This window comes from Morone saxatilis, unplaced genomic scaffold (assembly GCF_004916995.1).
Source record: "Morone saxatilis isolate NCDOM2014 unplaced genomic scaffold, NCSU_SB_2.0 Contig7, whole genome shotgun sequence".
In the NCBI taxonomy this organism is placed as follows: Eukaryota; Metazoa; Chordata; class Actinopteri; family Moronidae; genus Morone; species Morone saxatilis.
This window is the reverse complement of record NW_023340246.1, coordinates 5,907,375-5,928,277: the sequence shown is the minus strand read 5'-3', so window position 1 is coordinate 5,928,277 and position 20,903 is coordinate 5,907,375.

The window sequence follows — 20,903 nt, the reverse complement described above, 5'->3', positions numbered from 1 at the left end:
CTGCAGTGATTGAGCAAAGAGACAATATTCCTCAGAGAAAACAAAACCGCACTGTCTCTCTTTTTCGATCTCCCTTATCTCTAATTTAGATAACCTTCCAGCTGAAAATACAGAGGTATTTTTTTCAAATTTAGAGCTCTCACTACTACACAATGAAGAACCCCTCAAAACTGCTGACACACCAGACTAGAACATTAGAGTATTGATATCAGTGTATATTTAAAAAAATGAAAAATATAATAATAAAAACATGGTAGGCTGCTGTGGGTGGGAATTTGTATTAATTAGGTTCTGAATCTAATGAAAAACCTTGTATAATTCCTGGCACATATAAGAAGACGTGACACTGAACACTTTAAGAGCCATTACATAATGAGACAAGAACAGACTAAATGTTGTCCTTTAGTCATATTTTGCTATTTTAGATCTGGTAAAAGCAGAACACACACAGATTACACTTCAGCCATGTTGTCTTTCATATAAGTTACTCAAGTCCAAGTCAAGTATCAAGTGTTTTTTGGACCAAGTCTGACTCAAGCCTCAATACATTAATCACTAAGAAAAATAAGTAGTGGCAGCCCTATTATTTGAATCAATCAATTAGGTTAGTATTGGCCTGTAATAGCATTATATTTGAATAGTTGCGTGAGCCAACTCACACAGATGGATTATTATATAAAGTCAAGTCTCATGTATTTAGAGGGAGGAGTCCAAGTCACATCTTAACAGCAAGCTTGTCTGGTGCATCAATGCTTAGTATAAAAATGTAGCAGTCGTACAATGCCAAAAATGAATTTTAAATCGAAACAGCATTTAACATATAATAAAACACATCTAGTAGTGTGTGTTTGTGTGTATGTGATTGTTAAACACAGCAGAGTACAGAAGTTATAAGATTACACCAAAATGCTATACTGTTTTTATTTTTTATTTTATTACATGACTATTTGGTACAGACATTTACATTCTGCCCGCATTTGGTGCTTGGCGGGTGATTCATACTTGAGACCAGGGTGCGAAATTAACTCTCTGTGTGTGTGTGTGTGTGTGTGTGTGTAAAAGTATCTGTATGTGTCAAATAGTTCCATCCAGTTTCAGCTGTGCAAGAAGCCCCATGAAGAGTTAATTTGAAACATTGTAGTGTTTCTTTACATCCCTCCTGGTTTTGATCTTAACACATCTCTGCTCAATCATATTAGTGCTGATCCTAAATGTGACTAACATTTCAACAAAAACTACGCTTTTCATGTTGAAACAACTAGTCATATTTTTACAGTATAATGTAAAGTGCTGTCCGTGTTTATAGCTTTAATCTAAATTTAGAGTTTTCTCCATTTTATTCTGGTGCCAGCAGCTGTAACTGAAAGTTTGCATTAGGTCATGGAGATGCATGCATCCAAGTTATTAATTATTCACGACAGTTTGGCAGAGCTCTCAGCAGTAAAGCTAAGCATAATATAGCATTGCTTTATATTTATAGGTCACCAAGTCAAGTCGCCTCAGCTTTTAGCCTTAAGTCTCATATCAAGTCAAGTGTTCAGGCATTCAAGTAAGTTGAATCTCCCAGTGGTCTCAAGTTTACAGCTCTTGTCTGTGGACTATTCCTTTTTTGTGGAGCAGTTAATACTTTAACAGTGGAGGAGTAAATAAGGCAAATGATGAATTGCTTCCTCCATTTTGGATTCTCTCGCCCTTTGTCCCCTCACAGGTCGGCGCTATAAAGATGTCTTCCTGTTGGTCAGCAGCACAAGATTGTGTCAGTGATGAGTGATGAAATGAGATTACAAACACAGCTATATCATATATCATAAGTTGGCAACAACACAGAAAAGTCATCAGCAGCTGAATTATAGGCTTCCATAGGCTGATAGTCTACATTTATATGACGCCGCTACCTTGTATGTATACACAAATACTGGAAGTCAACAAGTCACCATTACTGCACTGGGATCTGCCCACAGTATGTGCGTGTTTGAATGCAAGTTGTCCTAAGAAGTGTACAATTTTCTACTTTTCCCATCACAGACCCTGTCCGAGATCATACACTTGATAGAAATTATGCTAGCTAGCTCATACAGTAGCATTACACAATACATCACTAGAAATGTGGTGGATGGTCAAGTGGTCAGTTTTTTTTTTTCTTTCTCAATTCCTGGGTAACTAATAAATAAATAAACGTTGTCAATCCAACTACCCATGCTGCTGTCAGTCAAAGCAGGGAGCAGCAGTCACAGAGAATGTATGACTTGCCACTGCATTAATGAGGGCACCGCTAGATGTCGGAACACACAAACCGATCGGCAGATTTGTGTATACTTCACGCTACAGACAACAGGGCCAGTTGTCTGAAAAGGGACAATTTTTCTGACTTTGATCTGAGTCTGATTTGTGATTAATTGGTATCCGACAGCGTATGATCACCTCACAGCAATTTATTATCTCCAACTGGTCTACTGGAGCACTCACTAGAATGCTAGCAGTGACATCCATCTGCCCGTCCGCTTGTTTTTAATCTCTTCAGGCAGTGAGAGACAGTCAGGGAAGTGACAGCTCCCGCTGCATGGTGGTTCAGCCTCCTCCAACAGGAGAGACGGAGTGGAAAGGAGCACCTATCAATCCCAGAATTCGTCTGCCAGGACATTTGCATCCATTGTCAGGTTGGAATTCACAAACTTCCTGCATACAAAAGGTTCTTTTCACCATCCCTTAATGAGGCAAATTTAAGCAATATTGAGTAGATTTAACATTCTTGTATTCATGTTTTTTTTGTTTTCCTTACATTATTCAAATGTCTTACATCGCCCCTTTTTTCTCTCACAACATTTCAGAGCTATTATGCACTGCAGCAGCCAATTAGCATGCCTTCACTCAAATGTGGCTGGGATGCTAAGTAATATGAGTGAATGTATGCAATGCTATGGAGGCTGCCTATACCATTCAGCAGTCTTGACACATTGCTACCAAATTGACAGGTGAGCTTCTCTCACAGAATGTGAGTAATGATGAGTTGCAGTATAAGGCTGGAGCGACACACCATACACATCACATGGTTTTACATGAGAGTGGATTCATATCATGATAATCTTTTAGCATTTTATTCTCTGCACAGCTGAAGCCATTCACACTACATGTGGCTGTATAACCAGCAGTCCTCAGGGTTAGCAGTCGACATTAAGAATTCTGCTTTACTTCTTTGTCCACTTACTTCATATGAGTGCCAGTGCCATTTAACTGGCTTTTCACATCCAGTCATATCAGCATGAGTTCCAATCAGCAGTATCCATCTTCCTAATGATTTTGGATTTTATATTGGATTATAAGACCTGGTGACATGGCCAAAAAATCTAATCTTTTTTTTTTTCAAGCTTGGGGACGATTCTATATTTTTAATTTTAATAATTTTTGGGTTGGACTTTACATGCGAGACTGTTGCGCCAGATGAATAGAAGTCCTCCACCATCTGCAAGGCTGTCATTGTTATGCATAGACGAAAAATACAGCCAGTGACAGAACAAGATTAAGTGTGTAGAGTACAGACATCTTCTTTTATACTCTGTATTAGCACATAGAGCAAAAACGTTTGCACACTAATTTCTCTGCTCCTGCTACACTGACCTGATATCTGGCTAGCTAGTCTTAGCTACCCAGCAGGTAGTGTCAGACTGAACAAAGCAGAAACTGTCTTCTCCTACTAAAATAACACAGCTAACCAACGGAGGACTAATAGTCAGTTAAGGTGACAAAACCCAAAATGCAGTTTGTATGGAAAACTTGTCCTGCTGGATTATATTGATGCTGAATTTACAAGACTGTTGATATGATGCCCGCTTGTGTTTCTAGGCTTATGTGTTGTCAAGGACATGTTAGTAATTTCTTGAAGGGAGCTGGGCATTATATTTTTCCTGGGCGCAGGGAGCTTAGTTTATTTCAGACTGCTTTGTGCATTTTGTTGATGTTAAAGTTGAGGTAAAAAACTAATTGCCATCATTAGGCAAACAGTTTTGTCTGGAGTTGTGCCAGAGGGAGAGGGTGTCACTGATGCATCTACGGATGCCACAGAAACTGGCAAGGCGGATTTTTCTAATGCCAAAACTGATCTAACTACTTTATAGGCAAATTCACACTGTATTTAAATAACACGAGCCAGCTGCGTTAGGTATTTGGCTGTGTTTTATTTAGACACAATCTCGAGTATGGCTGTGGCTGCTAGTTAGGCGCCAGTCCCGAGCCACATCTCCAGTGTGTCACAGATTGGCCACGGTGTCTGGGCAGCCAGGACTCCAGTTTTAGTTGTTTTTGCATTCTTGTTTAGCCTGCACTTGTAATGTTGATGATGATAATAATAATAAATATATCCACAATAGGAGGTACGCATATACTGAAGTGTTGTGACGTGTGCTTTATATCTGTGGGCATTTCCTAGAATTTCATATGTACTTCTTCATCTGGGGACTGAGGTTTATTTCATGATCTCACCATCTAGCATCACTGACTGCCGTGTCTGAAAAACTATGCGTGAGCTCTATGCATAAGGGAAGCGAAGAAATGCGCAATCTTTACTGCCTATAATTTCTCTCTAAATCTTGACTTTTTGGAGGTAATACGCATACGCACATTTCATTGCCATTTAGGCAACTTTTTTGTGTGTAGCTACTTTTTAAAAATGGAGTTAGGACTAAGGAGTCAAAACAGTCCTGTAAACTGCATCAGGTGTGTATAATAGTGTAACTATCATTACTCATCTAAGTAACTTGACTAAATTTAAGTTGAAAGTAAAAAAAATAAAAATAATAATAATAATAATAATAATAATAATGGAAATAATTCAATATATATTGCCCAGTCTTGCTGGACCATGTGGACCCCTGACAGTAAATTTAACTGGCCACTAGCTTAAGTTTCAAGCCATGTGTGTGTTTGTGTGTGAAGGATTTGTGCATTTCTGCAGCAAAAGATATGTGGCTGTGGAGGGGATATTTTCTGAACTTTTTACTTTTACTTTTATTACATTTACATACACTTCACAGGCTTTAATGGTGGTCTAGTGCACTTGGCATCAATTTGTTGTAAAAGGCTTGCAGCACTCTAAAATCTAATCTATGCAAAACTTACTTGGCTTTATTTGCTCGTATATTATACTGCATGAACACAGAAACACACGTTATATGTGCACAGACACACACCAATAACAGCTGTTGACTTGCGTGCAACTGCACATCACCTTACACACAAATGCCCTACCCATACACACACCAAAACACATACAAAATTCAAATACAAATACATCTCTAATTAATATGCAAAGTATGTGCTGCAGTGAAACACTGGGGTTGAGCTAATCAAATGGTAATGATTTTCCCCAGCAAAACTAATTATAAATTCTCCAACTCCAGTCATTCAATAACATAGCCATTAAATCATAATAGCAGAGTCTTATTGATATTTTCCTCACATAAGGAGCAACATGTTATCGTGTAAGAGATGAAGCTTTGAAGCTGGTCTTTGAGGCTGAACTTCAAAGAAGGGATAGGTACTAAATGATGAAGGTGGTGAGATGAGGAGAGCACTCAAACAGGGCAAAAAACAGCGAGCACTGACTCAAACATGCATGAAACATACAAACATTCATGTACTTATAAATACATGTGCAAAAAACACTGTGTACATGTATAGGTCAAATATAGCACGTATGAGGCAATATTCACACAGGTATACGCTTGATGTAAAAATGAAACAAAATCACATCAAGCAAGGAAAAACAACAGAATGAAAGAACACAGAAATGGGGGGGGGGGGGGTGTAGTTTATGTATTATGACAACTCTGCAAAACCAATTTTTATCTTGGGAACAGCACTGCTTTGCTAGTTTAATGAGACATAATAATTCACACATACTTCTCAGCTAGTTATATAAATGTGTTTTTGGTTAGTGTTTTTACAATTGTGGAAAGACAAAAACAAGTTGCAGTACACAGGGAAATTTGACCACATTTTAACCCTTTTTGTATGTGAATATGTTCAAAAATGAGTGGCAGAAAGTGACCGCAACTTTGGCTGGATGGTTGCACTACAGGCAGTGTTGGAAATGTGCATACACACACATTGAAGACTTCTGTATACAATTTCAGAATGAACAAAGCCTCTGAAATTGTTAATACTATATGCTTGAATTTATTTTTCACAGACATGTTGAAATGAGACGTATGTGAAAATGCTCAATCTGCAGACCAAAGTTTCTGTGTAGGTGAGTCATTCAAACAGGTAATACAACATCAGGCAAAAAACATCGCATTTAGAGAGTTTAAATATTAGACTAAGAAGGAAGGCATCAAAGGTGAGATGCTTCCTCAATGTGATATTTGTGTTTTAGCATCTTTGTTAGCAGCAGGCAAGTGATGTAGCAGCCCCTCCTTTGTTTAGTTGTTTAGTTTTTTTGTTTTGTCATAGTCCTGTTTACACTTTGTTCAACACATCCATTCTCTCTGCATAGGATTTGAAACTTAAATGACAAGGAAGAACTTGTGATGTGATATGTTTTGTGTTCCAACAAAACACGCAGTGGAAACAGTGAGCAGATGGTTACAAACATCTCAAGATGTGTCACCACAGACTGTACTTACAATACTGCGGTTCTTTCTATGGATGGAAAATCCCAATCGTTGTTTACCAGTGTCCTGCATAGAAACCAATTTATACATGTAGGTTGAGAAAAAAAGGCCAATCTGGAAAATTGGCTGATGGTCACCTCATCATTGGTGCTTTCTGAACAGGTAACTTGAATCACCTCTTTATATTGCTGCCATGACACCCCTTCCCTGTCAGGTTCACACCAATTCTCACAATGATTCATGTGACTCCCACAATCATTCCTCATATGCTGTGTGACATTAGTAACTCCCACCATGACATCATGGTGTGAACAGCCTATGCCAGGGACTCCCCACCCGATAGACGAAACCTATGTGGCAAGCAGTCCTCCACAGTACTATTACAGTCCAGTGAGTAGTTTCACGCAGGCCAAGAGATGAATTGGACTGATGCTGAAGCTTTTTACTTTAGTCAACTGCAAAGAAAACTGGCACACTGATACTTTTTAGTAATGCTGCTACAGTCTATAGATGCTATAGATTCTGACTGCAAAGAAAGAGAGAGGGGGGAAAAAAGACAGATACTGTGCCACTCATCAACTGGAGTTTGGAGTGATGGTGGTACTAGAGATACATACATGTACAGTACATGTATATTGGGGAAATCTGTTATGTCATGGATGTTAAATAAAATTACATTAAAACTATCCCTATATTACTACTACTACCATTTTTTTTTTACCATAAAGATTGCAAATTCAGGAATAATAATGGCTAAAAAAAAACAATAATTAAATGATTAAAACTTCCATTTATTCGATGTCAACACAGTGTTGCATGACAGGGAGAATACTGTTGTAAGTAATAATTTTTTCCCCCCTAACCCTAACCCCCCCAAATACCCTTGCATTTTGAATTAGTTTTAAAGTCCAGTAAAGTGTAAGCGACTGTAGATCATTATTAAACCACAATGGTGTAATTAGACTTTGCAGTCTACTGGTGTCTGTGTCAAGTGAACCTGTTCCTATTTAAATCTTCACTGGCTGTCTCTTTCCTCCCTCTTAATAGTCAGTCTGGTTAGACCATTGTACCGGGCTTTGTTCTCCACATACGAAACATCTTTTTTGCAGACCCTTCATAGAAAATCTGTTTGTAAAAAGGAAAATGAAAAGATAGAGTAGTCATCTCAGCCATCAAGCTTTTGTGGCAGGTGATTCCAAACTTTTGAATGGTAGTGATGTAGCCACTAACAACAATACCAAACACCGTTATCCAAACACATTAGCTTCCAAAAACCTTGTCTGTGTGTGCAAATGTTCACTTATCTGAACAGCTACCCACAGATTTAAAAAAACATTTTTTTATTACCAAGTACATTTAATGTGGTAAATTCAAACATGGCAAATGTACCATGTGTAGCAACCCTCAAACATGCAGATGACATTAAAATTCAGATTCTTTAAAAATATATTAAATAAGCTACAAGATCAGTGATGTGTTATTAATCTTCTTGGGGAAATGAATCATTTTGCCCTTTGTATTTTTCAATATTTACGAGCAATGGGTGCAAGCCACACTGCGGATACCATAATCTACTGAACTACTGCGATCATATCATTTGTATCACAACCAATTATTGTTCTTGTCTCTGCACAGTCTGATGCACCTTCGTCTCTTGACCCCCTTAAAACAAACACTGCAGCCTTTGTTCAATAGAATATGTAGCCATCATATCTCCTCATCCATTGCTTATTTCCCGCTGATGTCTGGAGTTTCCAAGCTGTTTTTTATCTTCCCCTGAACGAAAAAAATCAATGCACATACAGGCCTCCCTAATGCTATCAAAACCATTTAAACTGATTTCAAGCAGACAGGGATGGTAAAACATCTGTTTCTTGGGGGTTTCCATCTTTTTATTCCCCCACTCCCCTCCTTGTGTGAGACTTTGCACTTGCATCTCATATGCATTTATTCTTATATTCTTACACTATATCCAAGTGTTTGCAGTAAAATTTACATGTGTGTACTTGATTCCAACTTTGCACATTTGGTTGTTCGTGTAATTTCACAGTCAGTGCTCTCCCCTGAGCCTTGTTTGCACCTCACACTCACAAGGCTTCTCGCCACTCACCTGCCTTTCACACATTTTTGTTTGGCCTTGTGAAACTGTTAAGTCTGTTGATGTAACTGGTGCATGACTCCACCGTAATCTACTGCCAAAAGAGTACAGAAATGGAGAGGAAAAAGCAGGCTGAGGTTGGAACAAATACAATGCTGTGTTAGGCAAGCCTACAGCACCTGCACTGTGTCACTGCACAGTATAAGCTTTGACACACTGTAGCAGGACTTGGAAAGAACTGTGCAAGCAAAGGCAAAGTAAGAAAAACAATCTTGTAATCCACCACTTGAGTGTTGATTGCATGAATTGAGAATTGGAAGTTGAGGCTCTTGTGCCATCTGTACAGCAGCACACTAAGAAAATAATCTATTTAATTTCCCTGGTGACTGCAGGTGATATCATTTATCTCATCCAGAGAGACTTCCAAAGTAGATAAATGCACTTCTTAGAATGAGATAAATCTACCTTACCATATGTGCCCCGCTGTGCTGCCTTGTGGAAAAGAGAGAGGGTTCCCTGTTTGTGTTTCCTCAGCTGTTTAATACTCTGACGCCAAACTTTGCCCAGACGCATTTCATTTATCAGTTTCAGTGGCAGAGTGTTGCAGTTCAGAAGCCTTTCCTTTTACACCGAGGGAAAAGCAGAGTGCTGAATTCTGTGCCGCGTTTGTGAGAAAATCACATCATATTAATGTTTTACAGCTATATCTGTTCTCGAGGGGTAATAAGCATATATGTAGTCTATCTACATGATGCAAATGAAGCACTGTGCAGCTAACGTAACTTGACAACTTCCCTGCACGTGTGCTCGTGCAAATATGTTTGCATGTGTGTGATTCAGCAGCAATCCTGCCATGCACTGTGCACACCCCCCTGGTGTTTCTCCTGCACAGAGTTGGCATTTTAATTCATGCTTGCGTGACTGTACTACTCTCTGTCTGTTACTCCCTCACTGTCGTTTATTTTCTCTGTCTTCATCTCTTCCTTTTCCCCCCTCCCTTTTCAGAGCTTTTTCCTTCCCTGCAGGGCTGTCAACGCTCCTCGCCTGGATATCCTATTTCCCACTCCTCCCTGAGGGCTAGCATTACGCCTGTGGCTTACATCTATTGGAAATGTTATCTACCTGGACTTGAACCTTTGTGACCTCTCACCCCTGGGGACTTGGACATAGTGTAAAACCAATCAAGAGCCTCATTGGTCACGGGTGGCCACAGATGATCATGACCGTTCTAGCCTATGCACTGTAGCAAAATATGAGCCGATACATAATTCATACAGTCAAGTCATATGGCCTTGAGCAATGCTGCTGAGAAAGTTAAGTGTAGAAAAGCAGCCAACCAGGAGGAGGTCTGTGTGCAGCTGCCAGCTCAACGGTTTGCTTGTCATAAGATTTGATCTAGGAGCTAATTGAACTTGATGTGAGCCGAGGAAAAGTGCATCATGGTGTACACCGAAAAGCAGCAGGAATGCTCAAAGTTTGAGCTTGACATTCCTCAAATGAGAAGTGCTTTTTAAAAATGGCTGCTCTAAGGGATTTCTGCTGGGTCCCCAGGTGTGTGTCTGTGTAAGCAGAGGTATATGTGGCTGTCACTCATACATTAGTGTCTGACTTGTGTTTTTTTATTCGTTTTATACACCCAACTACTAGGACTGTGTGATTTTCTTCCTTTTTCGTTGGATTGATTATACTTTTGTCTAGTGCACGATGTGGAAATGAGTGGTTGAATGGCGAATAAGGAGTGGACAGGGAGCGCCACCAAGGGCAGCGTGTGTTTTGAACGTCTCCCAAACCAGTGGGCGGAAGGAGCAGGGTGAGAAGGGGAAGAAATTATTAAAATGTGCCACGGCCACAAAGTGCTCTTGGAGTAATTAAGTCGACAGCAGTTTGGCTCCAGCAGCTCCATTTTGAGTGTGTAATGTATTTCAATAATGACAGTGCGCGGCAGCAAACTGGCTTGTCGTCACACTCTCTCTCCCAGTTAATCCTGTTACTGCTGACCACTCTGACGGGGCGTGAGTCCAGCCCTGCTGCCTGCTACTTTGCTGGGTAAGGAGGGATGAGGGAGGAGACAGACACAGAGAGAAAGAAACAGAGAGCAGCCAGTTTGTTTTCCTGTGTAGTTTCTCACTCTTGTGTGCGTGCGTGTGTGCGCACGCTTGCATACTTTGTAGTGTAAATAGTCATTTTGTGTGAATGTGTGAGTTTTCAAGTGCTTGCCCGTGTGGTTATGTGCCAGCCTGGACGTCGGCACATTTCTACCGTAAATGTTTATTCTGTCCGCAGTGAATACACTCCAGCCCCTTGCTGCTTACAGAGGGGGTTTTCAGCATCATCTCGGGCTCTGAGCCCATCCACTCTACTCCGGCCACAATGGCTAATCCTGACACAGGCAGCAGTGGCGAGCAATCAGCACTCACAGCCCAGAACATAATGGAAGCCTGCATGCCTGTCTGGCTGTGTGGATGACTGGCAGGCCTGCTGCTCATCTGGATGCTTGCCTTTTGTGCCTCCGTGGCTGTTTTGATGGCTGGGTAGACAGTGTGTTGGGCCGCTGGTTATGTAAAGTCCATCTGTCTATAAAGGAGAAGTAAAGCACAGCAAACACTGTAGTGAGCTGCTGATCACAGAAACTAGGGAAAAAGAAGATGAGAAAGCTTGGGCCTGTCTCAAGATGGCTGAAATGTTGCCTAATGAACACTAATTTAATACAGATGAATCTTTAGTGTTTACATATTTATGCCTTTCTGTTTGCCTGGCTGGAGTGTCTGCAGACTGTCTGTAGAGCTGAAGTGCTGATGCAGGACAACTGGTCAGTTCAGTATTCCTAGTTCAGTCTCCTGTAGATGATTCATGCTTATTCTCTGTATGGTTAGGAGAAAACACTGTAGTGCAATTATTAAAGCATGGTGTGGTTATATTTTCTTACAATATAACACATCAATGCTTTTTAGCCATGCTTTCCTTTTATTGTGAAAGCCGCAAGCTCGCACTTCCTCTCTAATGAAATGTTCAGCTACAGCAGGAGCACAGGTGCTGCACACGTTGACAGAAACTTTTCACACAGCTCTGAAAACGCAGAAAGTTCTCTGTTTGTATACCAGGACATCAGATCATTGAACAGCTGGCCATGTGGACGCAGCAGCAGCATAGTGGGTAGCAACAGTTGGTAATTGATTCTGCTAAACAGACTACGGTTAATTATGATTTGAATACATGTTACACTTGTAATTGCACAAGTAAAAAATATGACCCTGTGTGTAGCACGGGTCAGAGGTCGGGTAATTGTCTGTTCTGGTACTGAGCTCTGTGGGTGCGGGCAGGTATGGGTCTGTAAAACTGGACTCGTGCAGTGTCTTGCGATGCCAAGCAACTTTTAGCATGCTAACAGGCTAAACTAAGATGGTGTACGTGGCAAACACTATTCCTGCTAAACATCAGCATGGTACCATTTGCACTGTGAGCATAGTAGCATGCTGACATGTACTTAAAGCACCAGCCTCAAAGAGCTGCTAGCTTGGCTGTTGACTCTTCTTCTTCGCATCAGTATGCTTCAACTGGAGTATTTTTCTGATGGTAGGGAAGCATGTGAAACCATTAGCAGGCTGGTGATTTTTATAACTTTAAGAAATAATCTGAAGCCCGGCCGTTCAAGTGTGGCCGTTCAGAACAGCTATAAACACTGTTGTCTTCGGACAAAACATTGTCTGTTTCAAGCATAATGCAACCTTTAGTGTTGTAGACTTTCTTTCCCCTAATCCTAGTTCGCCTAATTCAGTTCCACTCTTCTCCTTTATGTAGCTTGTAGTTCTATAAGGCACCAATGATATATGAAATAATGTTCAGCTGGACTGTCATAGGCCTTTTTCATGGAAGACATTTTGACATATCACACCAGGAAAAGCACAGGTGTAATTAATAACGTTAATGATGACTGAATTCCAATTACCTGCTTTTGCTACAGGTATTGTGCATGCTGGCTCACTGTCACACTGTCTATCATTAATAGTGTTAATGACACCTGCTCTTCCTGCTACGATGAGTGTGACTGTCTGCTGTGAAAAAGGCCCATTATTTGGCTAATTAAGCATGGTCTCTTTGTACTTCATTTTTATATTATTGACAAAATATGTTTGGCATTTTCTGTAGTCAGTACCCAATCAAGGACCTGAAATGTTGCCATTTCTGTGACTGGCTTTTTATTTTCCTCGAAAGTTTCTTATGGGAGATTTTTAAAATAGAGAAAGTAACCTCTGTACCCGAGGCGCATTGTTCAGTCACTTTGCGGACAGGCAATTTTACCTCTAGAAGCTGAAAACATTCTGTATGTGTAACCAACCCCCCATAACCCTTTATTTCAAATAGAAGCTCTCCAGTAATATTGCCTTTAACTTGTTGTGTTTTGGTCTAAAACACTGCAAAATACATTTAACCAGAAAGCTGAGCTGTATTACTGTAGATGTGTTTTTCCTGCTGTACCTTTTCAAATATTGGATCACAGCAAATAGTTTTTAATGGGAGGAAATCGGTCTGTCCCTGGGGCTTGTTGCACAGCGGCAGCCCGAGTGCCTCAGACCCCTTTCTTGCTCGTTCTGTGACTCTCATTTTCCCCTCCTCTTGTTCTCTCTCTCTCTCTCTCCCTCTCTCTCTCTCTTTCTCTCGCTCTATCTCTCTCTCTTACAATGTTGTTTGATGGTTACATTCAGCTACACTTTGTGAGCATGCACCATTGTGCACACTAAAGCTTTCCCATAATGAGGCCAGAGGTCGTCTGGAGGAGGGGCGCAAAGCATGGCGGGGATAAATGGAAAGATGTGAGATATTCCGGAAGAGGCGGTTGAAAGGCAAGAGAGGCGGATGAGTTGGCAAAAGAGCAATAGCAGCGCGAGGGAGAAAATAAGCGATCTGCTGCATGTCCAAGGTCTGCTGTCACAGCCTGACGACAGGCCAAGGCGGTAGCTAATGTTAACGCAAACTTAGAGTTCAAGGGGTCACAGAATCCTATTTACTTTTTCTATCCAGAATGTGACATACTGGGCAAGGTCTGCACTGTGACATCCACATTCTGAAGGGACTGAAGGTGGTTTGTGTCACTTCAAAACAACACAGCCCAGGGACAGTAGCCATCTTACCAGAGCCACAAACAAAGATAAAGCCCTTTCATGCAAGATATCTCTATTCCCGTCTTTTCTCCGCTTAGAGGTGTGTGGAAAGATGCTTTGCATAATCCAGTCGCATCCGTATGCAGCGAGCTGTAGGGAGATGAAGTGGGAGTAAACAGGATTCCCTCCGGCTGCTGCTTTCACCTGCTGGAGGTGGACTGCAAAACCAAGGCCACATTCGCAGAGCTAAAGGCTTTTTCTACAAAGGACTGTGTTCAGCTGAAAATCTTACATGGCAATGAATTAAATGTGTTGATGAATACCATCAGACTGCAAAACATTTCACACTTTTTGGTTGAATCTTTTGAGTTTTCAATCATTTGGAGCTACTGATTCCTGTCATGTGTGAGGATTTGAAATGCAAATGACTCTCTGATATTATTTATTTGTTTATTATTTTATTCATTTCAGAAGTTCCTCTGTAACCACCTTATCCTCTGTTGGCAACTCAGGAAAATTTTCAACCTTGTGTCTTCTATTCTTCCCAACATGGTAGATTTAATTATTTATTGGGCTATATATATGCAGTTAGAACATTCCCTGATTTTTGCTTTTTTCTCTAACCCAGTTTTTAATTTATTTACACCATAGCAAGCCCTTTCCTCTGCTCCACCTGACCACCTCTCATATATACCAATCTCTAACAACAGGCCATCAACAGCACCCAGAGGGCTTCAACATGCAATATTGAAGATTTCCATTAGCGCTGAATTGTTTAGGGGAACCGTGAGGAGTGTTTGTGCATCAGGAAACAGACATGAGCCATCATCATCACAGAAGGGAAAACTGAGAGGAGCGGGAGAGATCGGGGAGAATACGAGAGAGGGGATAAAGGAAACAAAGAGAATTCAGTATAACGGTACATGAGGATATCAGCATGTGTTGCTCTCACTTCACGTTTCCTGCCGGGTATAAAACAAGACGACTTCCCGTGACAGTGTCAGCAAGGGAAATTCCTGCACAGCGGGAAAGTCGACTCATCCTCTGTCTGTTTGACTGGCACACAAAGATTCAAACATGCAGACACAGTCGTATTTGATCCAAACTCCCTAACAATGTTGGTACAGATGACTGGTTACTGTATCCATCTGTCTCTGTTTACACCTTATTATCTGGGCTGCTCTTATACTATTTCTCAGTTGGGACAACACACATTTAGTCAAACAGATGTAAAGCGGTATTAATTGAGTTTTGTTTCCACTTGATGCAAGGAACAAGTAACAACAACATTAACATATTATAATGTTAAAAAAGTTTTTTTTCTTAGTTACATAACCAGCAGACACAAAGAAACATTAAATTATACAGTATTTATTTATTCTGCCCACCCACAGAAGCCAGAATCTTAGCTCTATCTTGGCCTCCGCTAATTGAGGAAAACCTGGCTCTTTACCTGCTAAAGCCTTCACAGCTAGCTAGTTGCTAACTTTGTGTTTCTGCCAGTTGGTGCTCGGCAGGTGGTGTACAGTCTGTTTATTGAAGCGTTCTTGCCGAATACTGCTGCGACTGGAAATAAACCAAAGCAGTTCATCAATACTGTGACATCTTTTACATTACACATAGCGTTTTGATCCATTGTCACTATGAAAATGTTTGTTGGTGCAGCTTTAATGAAAAATGGTAAAAATGCATGCAGCCACTCTAACAGTAAACACATGGAAAGTTTTAGAAGAAAGAATTGTAATTCTCTAGATATACAGGATAAGAAGTTGAAATTTTAGACTGAATTATTGCATCAACTGTCAAAAGGAAACCTGCATTTCTTACCTGGACATACCTCTAATGAAGAGATCAATTTGGTTTTTATTCTCGAGTCCAGCTGCGCAAAAAAGAGAGACACTGTGGAAAGAAAATGCCTGGAACGACCTAGATTTTAACTTGTATGCTTTTCACACTTCATCCCAGCATTTCAATGGCAGAGTGGGCTGAAAGATGGTACTTGCAGAACTTATTCCATCAAAGGCTTTGGACACAGTTATCTAACGAAATCAGCAATTAACTACAAAGAAGCAGAGACAATTCAGTGAATAAAGCAACCTAATTAACTTTCACCATGTGAATGTTTTTCTGGCAAAACGTTCCAGACAGTAGAACACACACTCCAAGACCGTGTGTGTATGCGGTGTGGAGGTATGTATGTATGTGTGTGCACGATTTTGGCTGTTAGTGTGTGTGTTCACTGGTTTTCTATTTTCATTAGACACATAAGGACTCGCTGCTGTCCTCTGCCCAGCTGTGAAAGTAACAGCTTACAGCCTCCAGGTACATCGATGCACCGTTAATTCTGTGGCTTAATGCTCTTTTCTGCACGTACACACTAGCGCCTACACATACACACATAAGCGTAAGTGCAGTTTCTCCATTCAAGATAGGCACTAGCATTACCAGCTCCTGAGAGGGGCTTTCCATCAGTGTCTCTAGTAAAGTGGAGCTTTGCCTTTAGTGCCATGTTAGTAACTGGAACACTTGCCTGGCTGCATTCATGCATAATCACACATGATTATAATTCTTGGCAATTAATTTGATGATGACACTGGAAAAAAATGTCCTTAGGTCACAGTTTATTGATCTCACCAGTCCACTCATCCAGTTTTCTTTGATTATATTCGCACACACTTCACACAGAGTCATACCTTTAACCACAGCCCTTGAGGAGGAGACCTATCTCAGCAGGTGACAGCTATCAATCCAGCCTCAGGGTCGATGGAGGGATAGAAGAAAACCTCTTTCATCTTACCTCTGACTTTTACTCAATCTCTGTCTCACTCTGTGCTTGCTGCCCCTCCTTCCTTTTAACTGAACCTTCTGGTGTCTGCAGAATTCTCCAAGCGCTAACTCACTTGTCCGAGACGATTCTTCAAGCTCTTTCTACAGTAGACACACTGGCACATCTTTGTTTTCCTCTCCCTTACCCCTTTTCTCCTATCACTGTTCTGTCTTACACTTCTGGGTGAGTGAGCGGATCGACAGCAGAAGATGGACTTACAGTATGCCTGAGAGAGGCACAAGTTTTTGGCAGATTACTCTCTGGAACAAATTTCAAGACAATTCTGCAGTGATGCTAATTCTCTGCCTGTGAGTTACTTGTTGAATGTTTTGGCTGTGTAGACGCGCAATCACACAAATCCATTTTCAGCTGGGGCTCAGTCTGAGTCTATTTATGGCCGGTCTGACTGGAGAATAATTCCTACTGTTAAAGGGGACATTTCAAACATTATTGTGGTCTGTCAGTTCAATCAATATTTGGAAATATGAGCAAGTCTTTCTCAAAGCCTAAAATTAGAGCGCTAAATAGGACGTCGTATACAGTGACTGTGAAGGACTTTGGTCGGATTTAATTCACGCAACCAAATACAAGCTCCGCTTTAGCCCTAACCCACGGTTGTGTTTACAGGTTTTGACACATGCAGAGAGAGTTTTTGATTTAGTTATGGTAAAAGAAATGGTAAATGCCTCCCCATTTGCACACCAACGTGATCCGTCTCCATCTCTGCCCTCCTTCCCCTTCTATCCCTCTTTCCGCACCTCAGGACGACGTCAGTATCGGAGTGCTTTCTTCCTCTCTCCTGTCCCCAGGGAACATACTCGTCTCTGCCCCCCATTCACCTCATCATCATCCATCTGGGAGGCAGGATAAGCACTGCATGGAACATTAGGCCCATTACCCAATCACGACAGGCTACGAGCCCCGGCCCACCGACTCTCCCCTCGCTCTCACGCCGCGCTCCAATTTACTGGAAAGGACACTGTGCTTAACACAAGTTGCAAGGGAGTGTTGGGATGTATTGAAAATATCTCCAAATCAGATAATTTCTTCTTGCTTCTTGTCTAAAACCATCAAGCCTGCATACTGTTCCTGAAATGGGGTGTTAATCTTTCCTTTGTGTATTTTAACTTTAAAGACATGTATAAAATATTCTGCTTGGAACAATAATGTGTTTGTGATGTCACAAATCATGCTCATAGTCTCGCCCTTAAAATCAGATCTTCAGTGAGCACAGAAACCTTCCCCTTTTTAGCAAATAACTGAATACATTCTGCATAGTAAAGCTCAAACATCCAACTGTAGGAACAAAAGGAAAAACATAAAATATTTATATAAATACAATTGAAAACTTAATGGGATCCCTTAAGTCTTTCATGTCTGTACAAACTTTCATGGCTGTCCTTCCAATATTTCTAGAGAAATTTCAGCCCAGACCAAAATGGTGGACTGACCAGCTGAGCAACAGACTGACATTGCCTTAACGCTACACTGCGAGCCAGTCCTCGGATCAAGTCGGCTGATTTTCTTTTTAGTGGTAATGATAAAACTCGAACAATAAAATATGACTGGCACTAAACTAATTATATCTGCTTGCAGTGAAAATTTGTATTAATGTAAATAAAACTGCTATTCCACCTGTTTTCTTATCTGCTCTAACCTTCTGTAATCTGTGGATGCCTTTTAAAAAAAAAATGCTAAACACTTACTATTAGTTGATCTAACAAAGTTTCAGTCAGACAGAAAATAAACATTAAAATCAGTTATTAATGACTAAAAGTGACTTCAAAGCTAGAGACCTCACATTTAATAAGACCACTAGACTTAAGTGACAAGGTAGCTGATGAGCTAAAGGTGTTAAACATGGAAGGTTTACAGTGAGAAAACTTAATTAATGTTTTTTTATCAAAACAGGAATGTGGTATATCATACGTAATCAACACTGCATCTCAGGTTGTCAGCTGTGAGCTTCACCAAATCAGTTGCTGTCGCCAACTCCAGCGGTGCTGCTAGAACAAACTGTAACTGAAGTCTGGGGTGAAGGAGGCCTTTGTGGAGGGGGGCTGAGAGGGAGAAGACCTTGGGTATTCAGGTTGATTTAAATCTGCAACTTTACCACTAAATGTCACTAAATCCTACACACTAGTCCTTTTGAAATAGACACCACCTTCCAAACTCTTTTTAAACATTGAGTAAGCCCCATGCACACCACTTCATTATGTGGAGAACTCCAGAGCTTGGCGGACCTGTCATGCCCAGTTTCGGTTGCTAAACTATGATTGGACAATCATTGTTCAGGGATTTAGCAAACAGCCAGTTGAAAAGGGAAACTCAAAAGTTATCCAAAGGTTAAAAGGCAATTGAATAATATGGCTGTTTAATTTCAAGTCATTGTATCCTACTCTAACTTTTGACTCAGTTATAGTGCAAATCCAATTTTTCAACTCAACAGTTCAACCTGAGTATAACAAATTGAAATATCTGCAATTCTTTGCATGGACTAATTTCATCTCCTGCCAAACTGTTCACTGTACAGAAATCCCGAAAACATTCAGTTACTGACTATGGTTGGTTCCAAATGAGCCTAAACTTCAACATTGGTTTTATGATTAAGGACTTTACAATAGTCAGATACCATTCTTTCACTGTATAAGCCAAAAACGTTATACCTACTTCAATACATCCTAATTAGACCTTGGTTAAGGTTTGTGAACAGAATACCAAAGTCAGTGAGCGTACAAGAGGGCTATTTGACAGATATAAGTCCTTTTTTAATTTCTGTCTGGAAAAAAACATCAGTTTTAATGCTGTGGAAACATGCAGCATTGATTAAAAAACAAAACCTAACAATTGCTGCATATTCACAGCTCACCAAACTAAAGGATTATTTTTTGAAAGTGCTGAGTTTAGTAGTTTGCATCAAATATTTGGTATCCTCAAAGCATGCTGTATGAAAGAAATCCTTTATTTGCCTGTCACAGTAATTGTTGAGTCAACCTTGATGAGAATAACTTGATTAATAATTAACTAACTGTGTGTGTTTATATACAGTATATCAGCGTGTGTTTGAATGAGTGTGCGCATGTATATGTTGCTTCGTATATTTCATTGTGTTTGTGTGTCTCCCGGTGGGTGGGGGTCTGAGTGTCACTCTTTGACAGTGTAGCCTGGATCTAGCAGGGATTTAGTGGTTTTGACCCACAGTGTGAGTGACCATCGGGCACAGAGACAGGACAGAGGGTGTAACCGGCTTCAAACCCCCAACTAATCTACTCATGGAGTTATCTCCTGTTAAAGGAGCTTACAGAGCCACTGTCTACCCCAGGGGGTTACCCCAGATGTACATTAAACTCCACACACACAAACGCACTATGATCCCTTTTGTAATTATAGGCCGTGATGTCGTTTACCTTTCTAGCCTGACAAAGAATACACAATGTCTAGAATAAATTGTACAACTACAAAGAAAAAGCAGCAAAAAGTAAAAAAGAGTACTTGCAGGAAAAAAAATCTGATCTTGTTTCCTGTCCCTGACGAGAACAGCACATGGCAAGAGGTACCAGGGGAAATCTACAGAAGTTCCGCTTATCCTCTGTAAATGCATTATCTCATGGAGATGTTGTAAAGTTATTTCAACTGCTACAATCCCTCCACCCCTCCATCCCTCTCCCCACTGTTGGATATTTAATACATTGTGCACTTGTAGACAGATGATCCCTAAACAAATATTCTGTCCCACTTTGCATGCTGGGTGGTAATGCAATAAGCCTGTGTAAGCACAGGGTGCACCAACTGAGTACTGATCCCAATTCTGCTTGTCCAGTATGCTAACAGGGTGACCAGCCCGGGCTTAAAAACCACAGGCAATGAATATGGATGAATCCAAATGGAGGAATGTTGTGATTTTCTTTCACTTTAAATAGCACTAATATTAAAAACCTGGACATTTCTGTGAAGCATTTAAAAGAGAATTGTTTTAATTTTCTGTATTAAAAGCCATGCGTTGCTCTAAGGATGGGAATTTTGGTCAGTTGGTCAGTCCATCACTTTGGTCAGGACTTTGCATTGTGGTAGCATTTGACTTGGGAGTGGGACCAGGTTGCATTTTCATGTGATAAGATTAAAAAGTCTTAAAGGTCTTAAAATAGGATAGAGAAGGCTTATTCTAAAAAAATTGTTGTTAAGTTTTGTTAATTCAATTACAAGCCAATTAATACCCAATAATAGCACTGTAACGAATTGCTGTATATTTACGGTGGATTTACAACAGTATC